Consider the following 17,887-nt stretch of genomic DNA (forward strand, 5'->3'; position numbering starts at 1 on the left):
AACAGACACGAGGGGGAAATAAGACAACACCAGTCTTCTTGACAATTTGAATTCGGCCTTACCCAGAAACCTGTTGTAATTATTCAGTTTTCCTGTCTAGCCAGTTAGTCAGTCCTCTGTCAGACCTTGAAACATTTTTCAAGTGTGGGACAATCTGTACAGACTCAAGATACAAAGATATCTATTTAGATGTGTGTGTGTGTGTGTGTGTGTGTGTGTGTGTGTGTGTGTGTGTTCCTGTGTTCCTTAGTAAGGTTCTGACAGCCACTTCTGAGTGTGAAAACTACACAGGAGCTCTATTCTATTTACTTCCTCCAAGCACACAGGCTTTGAATGTAATTTTTTTTGGTCATTATGGAATGGCTGATTGGACTGGCTGAGAGGGAGACAGTAATTGAGTTATTTCTTTTCAGGCTATTGATTAGCCAGAGAGTAGGAAGAGAGAGTGATTTACTTTCTTGTTGTGATTGCTTTGAAAAAGTTGAAGAAAAAAAATCTCCACTGTGGACTAAATGTCTGTGTTCCCCCTATGTTAAAGGCTGTAGAAGGAAACTTGAACCTCTGGCATGGGATAATGGGATGTGTGTGTCTGGGAGGTGACTGAGTCAGAGGAGATCTGGAGGCACAGCCATTGGGATGGCATCAATACCCTTACAAGAAGCAATGCAAGAGAGCTTGCTCCCTATCCCTTGCTTTCTGCCCTGCAAGCATACCAATGAGATCACATGAACTAGAAAGCAGCTTAGCCACCCACTGGACCTGTCTCCACGACTGTGAAAAGTCAAGGTTTGTTAAGCAGCCCAGACATCGGTATTTATTCTAGGCTCAGCTACAATTTGGATTTCACATTTGGGCCGAATGACCCATATGTTAAAGACAGAGGGGAAAAAAGGAAGGGGATGATTAACTTCTTTGCTGCTGTGATTGCTTTATGAAAGTTGAAAAGGAAGGGGGAAAGAGACCAGCCACTTATGAGCTTCATTCCTATGCCATGGCTCCAAGTCATAGGTTTTTCTGACCTCCAATGTGATATCTAATTGTCCTAGGAGATGTAGAGCCTTTGAGAATGGAGAAACATACAAAGTCTTAGATCATAGTGGGGGCAGATATGCACTCAAAGAGGATTATGGGGGGCCTAGTGGAGTTTGGCCTAGTGGTAGAGTGTTGCCTAGCATTCAGGAAGACCTGGGTTTGATTCCTCGGAGCCGCATACATAGAAAAAAGCCAGAAGTGGTGCTGTGGCTCAAGTGGTAGAGCTCTAGCCTTGAGAAATCCCAAGGACAGTGCTTAGGCCCTGAGTTCAAGCCTGGGACTTTCAAAAAAAGGATTATGGGATACCCTTCCTTTATTTTTCTCTTCTTGCTCTCTGGAAGCCACCAGTGCCCCCAAAGTATCAGGCTCAGTTCATCATGGACTGAAACTTTCACACAGTGATTCAGAAATAAATCTGTTCTCTTTTCTTAAAATTAGAGAACTGTGGATGTAGCTCATATGGTAGAATGTTTACTTAGCAAGTCTAAGTTCCTGAATTCAAACTGCAGTGCCAGAAGGAAAGTAACATTTTTTCCTGGGTATAGGTAGTGCACATCTGTAAACCTCACTGCTTGAGAAGCAGTCATTAAAAGGATGGAGATTTCAAGATGAGCTTTAGTTAAAAGTTCCAGAAACTCCCTCTCAGCAGAAGGAGCTGTATGTGTTAGAGCCTGAGTGTTGTTCCAGCTGCAACCTAAATACGATTGTAGCCTGGGACGACTTAAGCAAAAAAAAAAAAGAAACTCTATTTTAAAAACAAACACAAGAGTCGGAGGCATGGCTCAAGAAGTAGAGCACCTGCCTCTCAAGTGCAAAGGCCTGAGTTAAGTCTAGTACTGCTAAAAAATACTGGTTTGGGGCTGGGAGTTTGGCCTAGTGATAGACTGCTTGCCTAGCATGCACGAACACCGGTTCGATTCCTTGGTACCACATATACATAGAAAAAGCCAGAAATGGTGCTGTGGTTCAAGTGGTAGAGCTCTAGGCTTACAGTGCTCAGACCCTGAGTTCAAGGCCCAGGACTCAAAAAAAAAATACTGATTTATCTTAGATATTTGTCTCGGTAATGGATGGCCTAACAGCACATACTCTAGGCTGACATGACCCTTTCCTCCTCTTGTCCTTCTGAGCTTCTTTAGTCTTGATCCCCATCTTCTTCCCTGTCTCAGCCTGTTGTCTCCTGCCACTCTTTCCTAATTCTCAATTCCTATTCTACTCTGCATTTATCCATCTCAATCTGTATGGACAGATCTTCATGCAAGATAGCAAACATCTGCAAGGTAGGCCTTTCCATTCTTTCTGGCAAGACTTTTAGGGATATTCCTAGAAAGCCAAAGCTCAATGTTATGGTAAACAAAAGGAGCACAGTTCTCAGTAGTGGAGTCTATACACTGTCAGAGCGTGTGTGAGTGTGTGTGTGTGTGCGCGCGCGCGTGTGCGTGTGTTTCCTCCACTTTCTATGTATGCCTTCTATGATGTCTTTCCTAGCCTATGATGAAAGTGAGGAAAGGAGAATATGGAAATAGCATGTGAAATGGAAAAGTTTTCAGTGAACTGAAGAGGTTACATGTGGCAATAGTAATGAGTAGGAAGGAAGAAAATGGAGTGTTGTGTTGGCATTAGTAGCATAGGTTTTGGACACGCTCAGATTTGAATGCTAGCCTTCAAGCCATCACTTAACATTTTTAGTTTCAGCATTCATATGTGTAAATAGAATAAATAGAGTTCCTTTCATTTAGTCTCATCCTATATGACCTTGTGTACCTAGGTTTTAAGCTATTGTAATCCTCTGCTAGGAGAGTCCTAGATATGTACTAATTATTACAAATGAGGGAAATCATTGCGCTTATGTTCCTTTGGGTCTGGCTTGCTTCACTTAAATTTTTTCCAAGTCTTTCCATTTCCTTACAAATGGGGCGATGTCAGAATTCCATTGTGTGTAAGTACCACATCTTGATCCAATCGTCTACTTAAGGGCATTTGGGTTGGTTCCATATCTTTGCTATGGTAAATGGTGCTGCATCATTGTGCGTGTGGCTTTAGGATGTCCTTGTTTCTGGACATTTGGGGAAATGCCAAGTAGTGGAATTGCTGGGTCATAGGAGAGCTCTATGTTAGTCTTTTCAGGAATCACCATACTGCTTTCCACAGTGGTTGAACAAGTTTGCACTCTCACCAACAGTGTGGTAGTGATCCCTCCTGGCCACATCCCCTCCAGCATCTGTTGTTATTAGACTTCTTGATCCTTGCCATTCTAACTGGAGTGAGGTGGAATCTCAAAGCTGTTTTGATTTGCATTTCTTTTATTTCCACAGAAGTGGAGTATTTCTTCATGTGTCTATAGGCCATTCTTATTTCCTTTTCAGAGAAGTTTCTCTTTAAGTCTTTAGCTCACTTTTTAATGGGATGGTTGTTTGAAGATTTGCTTTGGAGAGATTCATTATTTTTAGCTGTAGATATATTTTAGACATGAGGCCCTTGTCTGTTGTGTATCTTGTGTGATTGTTGTTCTTAATGTACTATGTTATTACTCTTCTCTTTTTTTGCCCTTTGGTTAATCTCATATTATTACTATATCTGACTTTGTTACCTGGTATAGTGTATATATGTTTATTTGTTTATTTGAAATAGGAAAGGGAAGGGGGAAACAAGATGATTGGGAGGTGTGGGCGAGGAAAATAGGGACAAAAATATGAGAAGGGGTATTGATGTGTGAGAAATAATGCACCTTCTATCTGGTGAATGTAACTGTAACCTCTCTATACATTACCTCAACAATTAAAAAAAAGTAATGTGCTCACTACCTGATGAATGCAACTGTAACCCCTCTGTACATCACCCCCAAAAATGTTAAAAAAGAAGTAATCTCCTTGATATGTGGATATTAGGTCCAAACAATATAAGAGCGATGACTCAATATCTGGGTACCCAAGGTTTTGGACATGGTCTTGGAGATAAAAACGTAAGTATATAGACATAAAGATCTATGATGGGATATATAAACTCTATAAACATAATGTTATATCAATTGATATTGATATGTATCCATGACATACAAACCTTCAGCTTAATTTTATTATGTTCTAAAATCTATATGCCAGTGATTGCATATAGCGATTCCTTTCTTGAATACTAGTTTGCTAAACATGACATTTGAAATATGATGGAAAAATCAGTGCTAATAAAATCTTTCAAAAAAAGTAACCAGTATATGCCAGAAGCATGGCCTAGCAATAGAGTGCTTGCCTAGCATGTCTGAGGTCCTGGGTTCGATTCCTCAGTACCACATAGACAGAAAAAGTTGAAATTGGTGCTATGTCTCAAGTGGTAGAGTGGTAGCCTGGAGAAAGCTCAAGGACAGTGCTCAGGCCCTGAGTTCAAGCCCCAGGACTGGCAAAAAATAAAAGAAAATAACCAGAACAAAACGTACTAGAGATGTGGTTCAAGGGGTAGAGTATCTGCTTAGTAAGTGTGAAGTATTGAGTTCAAATCCCAGAATTGCCAAAAAAATACTTTATTTGCTAATACAGAAAGAAGTAATGCACCCACTACCTGATGAATGTAACTGTAACCATTCAAAATGTTACCCTGACAATAAGATATAGTTGTAAGATGCTATAGTTGGGAATAGAGTCTCTGAAGTACACAGTTTGGAAACTTAGTCTTTAAGGAAGAGTGTTGAAACCCGTCCCCAATCCCCCCAAAACAACAACAACAACAGCAACAAAAAGAAAGTGTTGAAGCCTGGCATGGTGGCTCACACCTGTAATCTTAACTACTCAGGAGGCTGAGATCTGAGGACCAAGGTTCAAGGCCAGCCCAGGCACAAAAGGACCTGGGACTCTTATCTCCAATTAACCTCTAGAAAACAGGAAGTGAGGCTTGGCTCAAGGATAGGGTGGTAGCCTTGAGCTAACAGCTCAGGGACAGCTCCCAGGCCCAAAGTTCAAGCCCCATGACTCCCCTACACCTTCCCCGAAAAAAGAAAGAAAGAGTGTTGAGAGGTGGGATCTTCAGGAGATGTCAAGAGTGCTCATCAATGAATTAATGCAGTTACTGTGCCTATGGGTCAGTTAACCATCACAATAGGTTCCTGATAAAGGGATGTTTAGTCCATTTCCCCTACTTCTGATTCCCGTATGAGCATTCTTGCCCTTCAGTCTTCTACTGTGGGATCATGCAGCAAGTATCCTCACTGGAAGTGAGCCCCTGGACCTTGAACTTCCCAGATTTCACAATTGTAATGACTTTCTTTATAAATTTATCCAGGCTGTGCAGTTCTGCAGAGCAGAACACAACAGATTACATCAGAACATTCAGCAATGCTGTGGAGCTAGTAAACCTCCATCAATGTTCACTGTTCCTAGGCCTGGAGTATCGAGAGGGAAAGTATAGTGAAAAAGAAATTTTTATGCCAAGTGTTTGAGCAATGAGTTGGAAGAAACATAAAGAATATGAACCCCATTCATTCCCCACTCCATTGCCAAATCTGTGAGCAAACACAGGAAATGAGTTGCCTCTCAAAATGAGTCACCTCCATTTGAGAGGAGAACTGGATGTCTTATGAAGAGACAGATGAATAATGGCTAGGTTTCCATTTTAGAAAAGTCAGGTTTTACATTTTCCCTTCATCAGGATGATTCTCAAGGTCCATTAAAACCAACCTTAAAAAATATACAAGATAGGGGCCGGGAGTTTGGCCTAGTGGTTAAAGTGCTTGCCTAGCATGCATGAAGACCCGGGTTCGATTCCTCGGTACCACATATATAGAAAAAAGCCAGAAGTGGTGCTGAGGCTCAAGTGGTAGAGCTCTAGCCTTGAGAAAGTCCAAGGACAGTGCTCAGGCCCTGAGCTCAAGCCCAGGACTGGCAAAAAAAAATATACAAGATAGTGTGGCGTGGTGGCTCACCCCTGTAATCCTCACTACTCAGGAGGCTGAGATCTGAGGATCACAGTTCAAATCCAGCCCAGGCACTAAATACCATGAGACTCTTTTTTTTATTAAATAATTTATTAACATTGATTTTTACATCATATTTCAAATGACAAGTTTAACAAACAAGTGTTCAAGAAGGGAATCTCTATATTACAATCACTGGGACTTAGTTTTTAGAACTTAATCCAAATTAGGCTAAGGGTTTGTATGTCATAGAAACATATTAATTTATGAAATAAAAAATTATGTCTATAGAGTCATAGGTTTTTATGTCTATATAGTTATGTTTATATTTCCATTACCATGTCCATAGCATTGGGTATGCAAATATTGAGTCCTCGCATGAGACTCTTTTTTAAAAAAATTTCTCCCCCTCCCACCATGAGACTCTTATCTCCAATTAACCACCATAAAACCTGAAGTGGCACTGTGGCTCAAGGGGTAGGGTGGTAGCCTTGAGCTGAAAAGCTCAGGGACAGTGCCCAGGCCCAGAGTCCAAGTCCCACAATGGACTACATATATATGTTTATATATGTATATGTATGTGTATATATATGTATATGTATGTATATATATATATATATATTTATTCCAGGTGCCAGTTCCTCATCCCTATAATTACTAACAACTCACGTAGCTGAGATCTGAGGATCAAAGTCTGAAGCCAACCCGGGCAGAAAAGTCTATGAGACTCTCCAATTAACTCCAGTTAACTAATAAGTTAACTCTTCAAGTAATCTTTAACAAAAAGGCAAAAGTGGAGATATATCTCAGGCAGTAGAGTGCCAGCCTTGAACTAAAAAAGCTAAGTACAGAAACCAAAACATGTAAAAAGGTGTAAATATGGTAGAATGTAAATCATGGGCCCAGCCCTCCCAGTATCTCAGCGCTTCTTCAGAAATAAGTTACAATAACTCATCTCTTCTACACTCAAGTTTATTTCAAATGTTCTAGCTCATGGAACTCTTTTTAGATTATCCCATTTTCCTTTAATCTACATTAAGAATTTACCATGAAGGTGAGTATAGTGGTAAATGCCTCTAATCTCAGAACTTGGGAGGATTAAGAGTTTGAGGACAGCCTGGCCTCTACAGTGAGACTGTGTCTCAATCAAACCAAACCAAACCGAAACCAGCAAGTTACCTTTACCGGTTTTCTCTTATACTACTTGAGAACTTCCACAGCTAGTTAAATTGTGACTCCCACTAGTATAAAACAAGGCGATCTGGGGAGCCTCTCACACAAGAATGCCGGGTACATAGGAACATACAGGAGCGCAGGTAAGGCCTAGGGAGTGGCTGTGGGTGATTTGCTCACATGACAGAATAACCCTGCCACCTGCTCTCCCATTCCAGTCCTTTCATTTCTGCTCTTTGTTCCAGACCACAGGGATGCAGGGTCAGGCTGAAATACACAAGTGAGGAGAATTGGGAAAGAAAGGCACACATGCAAAGTGGTTAGTGCTCAGAGAAGTGGAATGGAGATTTCCTTCTGTTCAAAGAGCCCGGAGAAAATTCTGAGTTCAGACAAGGAAGAGCTCCCGTTTTATCCTTGCGGAGTACAAGGACTGAGTGTCACCTACATTGGTAGCTGCAAATGTGAAAACATAAATGCTTTCTCTTCTCTTGCTCACAAACTACCAAATTTTACTTTTTACTCTTTCTGCTGTTTCCCAGGACACTTCTTCCAAACATCTAGTGTGTCGATGGTTGATTTGGTGTTGAGAAGCCCTCCTGGAATGCTGGCTTTAACTTTTACAGCATGCTCTGATTTGAGCCATTTCATAAGGCCAATTTATTAGAGCCAAGGGGCCAAGAGAGATAGTTTGCTAAGCTAGGTGTTAAAAGATCCAACACACCTTTAAGATGAATGCTCTGGAGAAACTAGGAATCCATGGATCATTACTCAATATAATAAAGACTGAATATGACAAACCTCCAGCTAGCATTACACTTACTGGTGAAAAGTGAAAACCAGGAAGCCCCAATTCCAAATAGCAAAAAACAATTCTTAGCAGGAAGAACAGTGCTGGAGGAATATCAATACTAAATACTTCAAACTCTATTATAAAGCTGTAGTTATAAAAACAGCTTGATACTGGCACATGAAAAGGCCTGAGGACCAATGGAATAGAATTGAAGACTCAGAAAGGATCCCACAGACCTATGGCCATCTAATCTTTTTTAAGGGAGCAAAAATGATCAGCAACAAATGTTGCTGGCAGAACTGGCTATAAACATGTAGAAAACAAGTTAGATTTGTATATTTCACCTTGCACCTGGACCTATTCCAAATGGATCAAAGACCTCAAGGTAAAAGCAGATAATATTACAAAAAGGGATAGAGAATATGCTAGGGATCCTTGGCACAGCTCAAAACTTCCTAAATAAACATAAAAAAATCCAGAAACACAGCAAATCAAAGAAAGGTTGGACCAATGGGATTGCATTAGACTGCAGAGCTTCTACATAGCAAAGGATATAATTAGCAAGATAAATAGAAAGCCCTCAGATGAAAGATCTTCACTAGCTATATAATAGACAAGGGCCTTATATGAAAAACACAGACAGAGCTCAAAAAATTAAATCCTACAATAAGAAATCTTCAAAAAAAACAGCCACCCCATTAATAAGTGGGCCGCAGAATTAAAAAAAGACTTCTCTGGAGTGGAAATCAGAATAGCCAATAGACACATAAAGACATGTTCAACATCTCTGGCCATAAAAAAAAAGCAAACTAAAACCATATGCTGATTCCACCTCACCCCAGTTAGAATGGCCATTATCGAGAAAATAGTACTAGATGCTGGCAGGATGTGACCAATAGGGAAAGTTAGTACACTGTTGGTGGGAATGTAAACTGCTTCAACCACTCTAGAAAGCAATACAGAGGTTCCTCAAAAGACTAAACATAGAGCTCCTGTATGACCCCGAAATTCCACTCCTGGGCATTTATTTACTCAAACGATCACAAAGCCACACTAAGCTACCAGCACAACCGTATTCATTGCAGCATTTTTCATAATAGCTAAGATATGGAATTAACCCACATATCTCTCAGTAGATGAATGGATCAAGAAAATGGATCAAGAAAAACATAACTTTCCATGAGAAAGAATGACATTACCCTGTTTATAAGGAAATGGAAAAACTTGGAGAAAAATCATATTAAGGCAAGGTGCAGTGGCTCACACCTGTAATCCTAGCTACTCAGGAGGCTGAGATCTGAGGATCAAAGTTCAAAGCCAGCCCAGCCACAAAAGGACCTGAGACTCTTAGCTCCAATTAACCTCTAGAAAATGGGAAGTGGGGCTTGGCTCAAGGGTAGGGTGGTAGCCTTGAGCTGAAGAGGTCAGGGACAGTGTCCTGGCCAAGCTCAGGCCCCATGACCCACAGAAAAAAAAAGAAAGAAAAAATAAAGGAATTTACTCATTGTCTTACTTATGTATCTGTAATCCCACTGTACATCATCCTACCACTAAATAAAATTAAATAAAAATAAATAATTAAAAATGTTGATAAACATCTATATTTCCACTGTAGCTTATAATACCTTTCAACAAACAATTCAGCTGTGATCTTTGAACAATTTTCTTTCATACATATCTTGTCTGTGGTGGGATTTGGTTTTTCGAAGCAGTTATGCTATCCCATCATATTTGTGTCTGAGTAAAGAAGCCTCTTGGCCGAGTTCCACACTGAACCTGAGCATTAAACTGATTGTTTCTTTGCGGTGGCTGTTCCTTCACGCATGATGGGTGGAGGTTGAGGTTTTAATTGCCAAGTGAAAACTTACTTAGGTGAATGGTGAATTTGATCTAGTTCTGAGCCAGAACAGGATGTAGTATGGGCTCTAATATTGGAGAAACACTCAAAGGATGTTGACTGCAGGCTAAGTAGGGGAGATGACGACTTTGGGAGTCAATTAGGAAGACAAGTTTTGTTATTGTTGTTTTATATCAATAATGGGAGTTGAACCCTGGACCTGTGTTCTCACCTGGCATTTTTACTGTTACTCTATTACTTGAGTCAAGCTTCTAGTTCTGGTTTTTTTTGTTGGTTAATTAGAGATAAGAATCTCTCGGATTTGACTGCTTGTTCTTGCTTCAAACCATGATTCATCGATCTTAGACTCTTAAGTGGCTAGGATACAGATGTGTGCTGTGTAGTAGAGTTTCTGTGGTAGAAGTAAAATAAAAATGTATAATGTAGCCCAGTACTGGTGGTTCATGCCTGTAATCGTAACTACTCAGGAGGGTGAGATCTGAGGATCACAGTTCAAAGTAGTCTAGGCACGAAAGTCCATTAGACTCTTATCTCCAATTAATTACCAGAAAACCGCAAGTGGCTCTGTGGTTCAAAGTGGTAGAGCTCAGAGAAATCTATAATATGGGGCTAGCAATATTCAAGGAATAAAAGGTATGTACATAAAATTAACATCCCTACTGGAAATAGTAAGGAAAACCTGTCACTATAGGAACTAGCCCAAATTGGTAGGGAAAAGCTTGATATTAGCCAGGCACTAGTAGCTCATGCCTATAATCCTAGCTACTCAGGAGGCTCAGATCTGAGATTGCCTTTCAAAGCCAGCCTACGCAGGAAAGTCTGTGAAAGTCTGTGAGACTCTTATCTCCAGTAAGCTACTCAGAAAAAGCCTCAAGGAAGGCTATGGCTCTGAATTGTACAGCACACCCTTGAGAAAAATGAAACTCACAGAGCCCAGACTTAGAGTTCAAGTCCCAGGACAGGTTTAAAAGAAGAGGGAGGAAGAGAAAGAAAAGGACAGTTGCTTGTGCCTGCAATCCTAGCTACTAAGGAGGCTGAGACCTGATGACTAGGGTTCAAGGCCAAGTCTCTTCTTTCCAATTAATCACAGAAAAAGCCACAAGTGGCACCGTGGTTCAAGTGATAGAGCTCTAGCCTTAAAGCAAAAGTGGCCCAGAGGCAGTGCTCTGGCCCTGGACCTGAGTGTGGGGAAAGAGAGTGAGACCGAGAGATCACTGCAGGAGAAAGTCACAATATTCCACTTGCCTGCTTTCCTTTCATTACTTATGTCTGCATTATCATAAATTACTTAAGGTTTCTGGTTTGTCCTTCCGTTTGACCATGTATAAACAAGCAGTCACACTGTTTTTTTCTTTCCCTTAGCTGTGTCATAGCCCCCAGGGAACCAGTATTTCTGCCTGGAGTTAACGGATCAGCCAGCTGAGAATTGGTTCCTATTCTCCTGGTGGGTCAGTCTGCCCCTGCACCCAGTCGGCCTCTGTCCTTGGTGCCTGACACATTCAGAGTAACCAGGATGAAGAAAGCCCTGGGAGAATCATTCTCTGTCTTTTCTCCATCCTCTGAGGTCTGCATCCTGTGAAGTAAATTAGGTAGAAAATTACTTTTTGACAAACTTGAATAAAGCTGTGAAAATCATTCTGCCTAAGTTTGAAAAGTGATTAGAATGGATAGATTTTTTTAAAAAAAAACTTAATGATTCTCTTTTGCTCCACATTTCTTTTAGAAAACTGATTGGCCTGGGGAAAGAATAGGAATTCAGATAAAATGTGAGCACTTTCTAGTTTGATTTTGATAAAGAACACCATTAATATGTCAATATTCAGGCCCCACTTGGATTTTCTAGGTGTTCTGGATTTGGATGTAGAATATGCTATTGAGAGTAGAAAAACTGCTGGGCTAGGTAATCAGGGCACACCACTGTGGCCTTGACATGCAAGAGGGCCCCTGGCATCATGCCATGACTAGAAAGGACATCCACTCAGAAGAGCTAAATGATATCTAGAGAGCTTGTGAAGGCTGTGTAGAACCTGTGATTGGTATGAGCATGTGTGAGACAACATAACAAAACCCCTTTGAACAAGTAGCAGGCATTTCATTTCTTATAAAAATATTTTCAATTCAATATGTCACTTATTGGTACATTTTATCAGTGTTGTTCCTTCCATCGTTCTGCACCATCTACCTCTACCCCACACATCCACTCAAGTCACTCAGCTCCCTCTCCACACATGGTACGTTGAGACTTAAGACCATATTCACGTACTAGTTGTCTCTCCATTCATCTGTCTTCTCTTCCTTAAGCCCTACAATCCCCAGGCAAAACATATTTCAGCTTCCTGGTATTAATTTTGTTAAACTGTCTTTAACAAGCCTGTTAGTCAAAAAGAGGAGTTGAAAAATTTCCTGTCGGGGATGTAGGCATTAGTAGGAGAAAGGTAGACAAGAAGAGGGAGGGAGAGAAGGAGGGAGGGAGGGAGAGAATGGAAGAAGCCCCTTGATGAGATTGGTTTGAGAAGGGGAAGAGGAATTAATACTCACTAAAGGCTGCATTCATCTAAGTTGAAAAACTAATAGAATACATAAAAGAGCTCATGAGTAGCCTCAACTATACAGAAGACTGGTACTGCCAGGCACCAGTGGCTCATGCCTGTAATACTAGTTACTCAGGTGGCTGAAATCTGAGGATCGCAGTTCAAGCCAGCGCGGGCACTAAAGTCCATGAGACTCTTATCTCCAATTAACTACCAGAAGACTGGAAGTGGCACTATGGTCAAATGGTAGAGCAGTAGTCTTGCGATGAAGAGCTCATGGACTACACCCAGGCTCAGAGTTCAAGCCCCATGACCTACCCCCCCCCCCCAAAAAAGACATAATACTAATAGGGTAGATCAGTGCAAAAGGAATAGATTTTTTCAAAGCATAGATTTGGCCAGACAGTCATTCACAGGGAAAAGCACTAAACTAGACCTTTACTTCATACCAGTCACCAAAAAGATTTCCAGGTAGATTAATATAAATAGGCGAAGGAAAAAATGAGATTATTTCTAGGTCTATAGGGAAGGATTTTTTTTTGCCAGTCCTGGGTTTGGGCTCAGGGCCTGAGCACTGTCCTTGGACTTTCTTAAGGCTAGAGCTCTACCACTTGAGCCTCAGCACCACTTCTGGCTATTTTTTTCTATGTATGTGGTACCAAGGAATTGAACCTGGGTCTCCATGCGTACTAGGTAAGCACTCTACCACTAAGCCAAACTCCCTGCCCCAGGGAAGGTTTTCTTAAGTCAGATACCCACTCAAACTCAAAGCAGATTGAAAGAAAGGGATGATCTGAAATGGCAATTATTAATTATTCAACCTTCTGTGACATTGAAAATACCTGTACCTTCCAATACAATAGTTGTATGGCTGTGGCTATGGACTCTGGGTTCCTCTACTGAAACTCTCCTATGTGGTCATGAGGAGCAATTGCAAAAGTTATACTTTTCCACTGCCCTCAGAGATAGGTCTATGAATACTGATGTGGCTCAAGATAAGCCCACCAGCAAGCTTCCTTGGAGTTTTTCAACTGTGTCTGTGAGAGGAATCCCTCCCCATAGAATCACTAAGACATAAGCCTATAATCCCAAGTCTGTACCATATGGAGAAATTCTACTTTCCATGAAATCAAAATGTAGAAAGAAGAAGAGACAGATTGGGTGAAGTCCCCTGTTGTAGTTTAAATATGAAACTTCCCCCACAGGCTTGGTCTTCATCTGTGGGTGCTATTTGGGGAGGTTTTGGAAACCTTAGGAGGCGGAGCCTAGCTGAAGGAAGCAGCTGAGGGGATGGAGGCATGAGTTCTGGATGTAATACTTGGTCCCTAGTCCTTTTCTTGGTCTCTGCTTCCTGTCCACCATGAAGTGAACATCTTCCTTCTCCACATCTTCCTCCTACCTTGATGTTCTTCCCAATGACATGGGACCGACCCCTCTGCAATTGTGAGCTGAATAAATCATTTCTCCTTTAAGTTGTTTCTGTCAGGAATTTGGTCACCCTGAGAAGTGAACTAACATATCCTCAGAGCATTTGAGTCCCTGCATGTAAGAATCCCTAAGATTAGTTCCATTCCTTCCATCTCCTAGTTTAGAATGGCAGAGTACCTGTCTGTCCCTTGCATCCCTTGAAATCAAAGAACCTAGGTAAGTTCCAAGTAGATGGGATATATATGTATATATCTGTAGGGAAGTCTATATGGAAACACTTTCAGAAAACTTTCTGCCCTTTTCTTTGTGGCATTGGAATTTTGAACTTAAGAACTTTATGCTTTGCTAGGCAGGCACTCTGCCATTTGAGACATGCCTCTTCCCCCTCATCATTATCATCCTCCTTCTCATCAGTTCCAGTGCTTGAACTCAGTGCCTGGAGCTCTTGCTTGCCTTGTTTGCTCATGGCGGGCACTATACCACTTGAGCCATGCTTTTAGCCTAGGATCATTTTCGCTTGGGATCTCTAAGAAATTTCTTCCCAAGCTGATTTCAAACTTTGATTTTCCTATCTCAACCTCCTAAGTAGCTAGGACTATAGGCTGTCGATTGCTCCAGTAATTTTTGAGATAGATTCTTGCTCTCTCCACCACAATCCTATTTATGCTCTCCACCATAGCTGAATAATAGAAGCACTACAGAAGTACTTAGCTATTGATTGAGATGGGGTCATATGAACCACTCCCTCACTCCCATCTACACACTGGCCTCAAACTGTGATTGTAAGTAGATGAGAACAGAGGAATGAGCTACTGGTGCCCAGCTTTATAATCGATGGGATAAATGAAATTAAAGATCAAAAACTTTGATTTCCAGGTTTCTTTTCTTCCTTTCTCCCCTTCCTCTTTTTTCTTTCTCTCTCTTCGTGTTGGGATTGAACTCAGGGCCTTGCACTTGCTAGGCTGGATTGTTCCTCAAAATGCTTTAATTTTTTAAAATTATTGTTTAATAGTAAGGAGGTTATAATTCCATAAGCCAGGTTATAAGGTAGATTATTTTATTTAGTTAGTTATTTGTTTTTGAGACCAGTACTGGAACTTGGCAGCTAATGAGTTTGTTTCTGATCACCTAAGTCATGTCTTTAACCACAAATTTCTTTTCCCTAGCCATGGTGGCACATATCTGTAATCATAGCACTCAGGAAACAGAGACAGGAGGGATATGAGTTCTAAGTCAGCCTGGACTATAGAGTGAGAACGTGTTCGAACCAACCACCACCATCAACACAAAGCACAAAACAACCAACCGAACAAACAAAACGGGCTACTTGGCATTGCTTTTTCAGTCTATATGTCCTACTTTTAATTTGTCTATTCATTATTTTTTTTAAATATTTTTTTCTGGCTGTACTGGGTTTGAACTCATCAGGGTCTTGTGCTTAGTAGGATGGGGTGCGATACTACAGAGTGCTCAGTGTTTAGAAAGGATGTGTATAAAGGTAAGTAGCAAAAACTATTCTCAAAAGTGAGCTGAAAGGAAGACAGAGACTTCTTATTATAAAGATATTTCGAGAAACAGAAAGTAGGATAATGTCATCACTAATTTATACAGAAAGATCATTTCATAAATGTAGTTTAATTACTTCTCTTTAGACTTATTTCTTTGAACTTTTTCTTTTCAGATCTCTCTCTCTCTCTCTCTCTCTCTCTCTCTCTCTCTCTCTCTCTCTCTCTCTCTCTCTTCTCTCTCTCTCTGTCTCTCTTTCTCTTTCTCTCTCCCTTTCTCTCTCTCTGATGGAGTTCCAGCAGGGTCAAACTCATGGTTTTCCTTTTTGCTTTTAATCCTATGATATTTAAAGCGGTGAAAAAGCCTTCATATCTGAGTTTTGCGTATTGGATATGATGGGTAAATTCTGTTTTAGATAGAGTATCCCCTGTAATGAACACACTAATAACTCTTCTCGCAACTACATTTTCATATTGTGACAAGATATACAAATTCCCTTCTGGTGAGGCAGTGACATTGCTAATACCAGAGAGTAGCACCTGACAAGTCTATTTTCTCACAGCAAGGCTGTGTTTGCCCTTTAAAGTTAATGAATTGGATGATCTAATAATAACTAATTGTGTCTTCCTTCTGTCATAAAGCTCTTGAAAGCATTTCACAACCAATTAACTGCTAAGGGGCGTCATTATTACTGGACATTTTAAAATATGAATGTATTCAGAGCTAATGTAGAGTAGGTTTTACTGGTAAGCAGTTCAGAATGGATGAAGTGGAGTAGGAGACTAGAGTTGGGAAAAAAAGCTTTCAACTGGCAATGCTTCTTGTTCCCTTATTTTATTTTTATTCCCTTCCTTATTGCTGGTACATTGTCCACTAAGTATAACGCTGGAACTGAGGCCTAACGTTTCTACATTTCCAGATTACATCTTCCATATTGCTGCTGTTGAAAAGTTATATATGGGTGCCCAAAGGATGCAAAATTTGATACTGCATAATTACATGATGCATTTGGTTAGCACAGGCTAGCAAGCCAGGTGATTTAGGTCATAACGATATTAGGCTAAGACTATGCTAGAAATGATTCAGAACTTATTAGTCATACTCAAACATTCAAGTTCCAACAGCCCCTGCTGCAGCCTTGCACAATTGACTTTTTTTAAATTGGTTATCAATTTTTTTCATATATTTTTTATTGTAATTAATAGAAGGGTTACATGATGTTCGCCAGATAGATGGTGCATTAATTCCCCTACATTGATACCTTCTCACATGTCTTGGTTCCCATCACAATTGACGTTTTGCTCATAGCAATGAGTGAATGAAAAGCTAGTGAAGTGATGTGGTAGATTATTTTTTTTTTTTGGTCAGTCATGGAGCTTGGGCTCTGGGCCTGGGCACTGTCCCTGAACTCTTCAGCTCAAGGCTACTGTCCTACCCCTGGAGTCACAGCACCAATTCCAGTTTTCTAGTGGTTAAGTGAAGATAAGAGTCTCATGGTCCAGCCCAGGCTGGCTTTGAACCACGATCCTCAGATCTCAGCCTCCTGAGTAGCTAGGATTACAGGCGTGAGCCAGCACACCTGGCTTGTGGTTGAATTTTAAAAATACCTTTAGATGTATATGCTCTGTGACTTTCTTGATTCATGCAACATGCTTTCAAGCATGCATTCAAGCAAACATAAGCTTTTGGGAGGAGATACTGAGGTTTGAACTCGGGGCTTTGTGCTCGCTTGGCATATAGTCTAAAACAAACTAAATGGAAGGAGCTCTTTGTGAATCTTTGAAAAGGAAGTTTTGAGGTAATTTGACAACCTGTTATGTTTTACTCAATTATCTGGAAGCTCTCAGCCTGATGGGAAACAGGGTGAATAAATCCTGGTGGTTTACATTATGGAAGGCCTCAGAAGATGAGATGTTCTAAGAGACCAAATTGGGATATACTATCCAGCTCTAGTCTAGCAACCAGATCCTATTTTCAGGTGCTAGAAGAGGCATGTCTTAGTAATTCACAGCAGCATGGTATGTGGAGCCTTGCAGGCCCTTGGGAGTTTTGATGGGGTGCAGGAAGCATGATAGGATGGGGTGTGGAGAAAATCTGATGCCAGTGGATAACTGCTTGTTGGTGTGTTTGCCTTGTCCTGTTCACAAAGGATTTGGAGTGCTTGATATTATACCTGAACAAAAACAGAATGAGTGCTCTTCAGTCCCTGGCTCTACTGTTTCCTGATATCCTCTTACCTGCCCCCTTGGTCTGTACCTTTTATTTTTTTATTTATTTTTTATTTTTTATATATATTTTTATTATAATTAATAAAAGGGTTACATGATATTTGCCAGATAGAAGGTGCATTAATTCACATACATTGATACCCTTTCACATGTCTTGGTACCCATTACCCTCTCCCCTGGACTGTACTTTTTAATCTGTAATGGAAACCATTCTGAACTAACATGTACTCTCTGACCCGTTAAAAGTGGAGGATAGAGTACACTCAGGAGTTTCATGGGGTCTGTCCATTAAACTTGTCCTTAGTGTCATGGAAATATGAATATATGCCCTTGGCGTAATGGATATTGTGCATGAGTAATCATTTTATCTACCATCACTGTGTCCACTGAACAGAGAACTAGCAGGAGTAGCCTGAATAATGGCCCCCACAAAGATGTGCT

At 40.7% G+C, this 17,887-nt stretch overlaps 1 long non-coding RNA gene across 1 annotated transcript in view; it reads left to right on the top strand.

Moving 5' to 3' along the window:
- The first annotated feature begins 714 nt into the window (after positions 1–714).
- The window catches only part of LOC150056610 (uncharacterized), a 138,816-nt gene continuing 121,643 nt past the window's right edge, over positions 715–17,887 (top strand). Inside the window, exon 1 of the long non-coding RNA XR_016537279.1 lies at positions 715–786. This is a non-coding gene — a long non-coding RNA (uncharacterized LOC150056610). The remainder of the gene's footprint in view (positions 787–17,887) is intronic.

Source organism: Megascapheus bottae, chromosome 12, assembly GCF_031878675.1.
Source record: "Megascapheus bottae isolate mThoBot1 chromosome 12, mThoBot2.hap1, whole genome shotgun sequence".
NCBI classification, from domain to species: domain Eukaryota; kingdom Metazoa; phylum Chordata; class Mammalia; order Rodentia; family Geomyidae; genus Megascapheus; species Megascapheus bottae.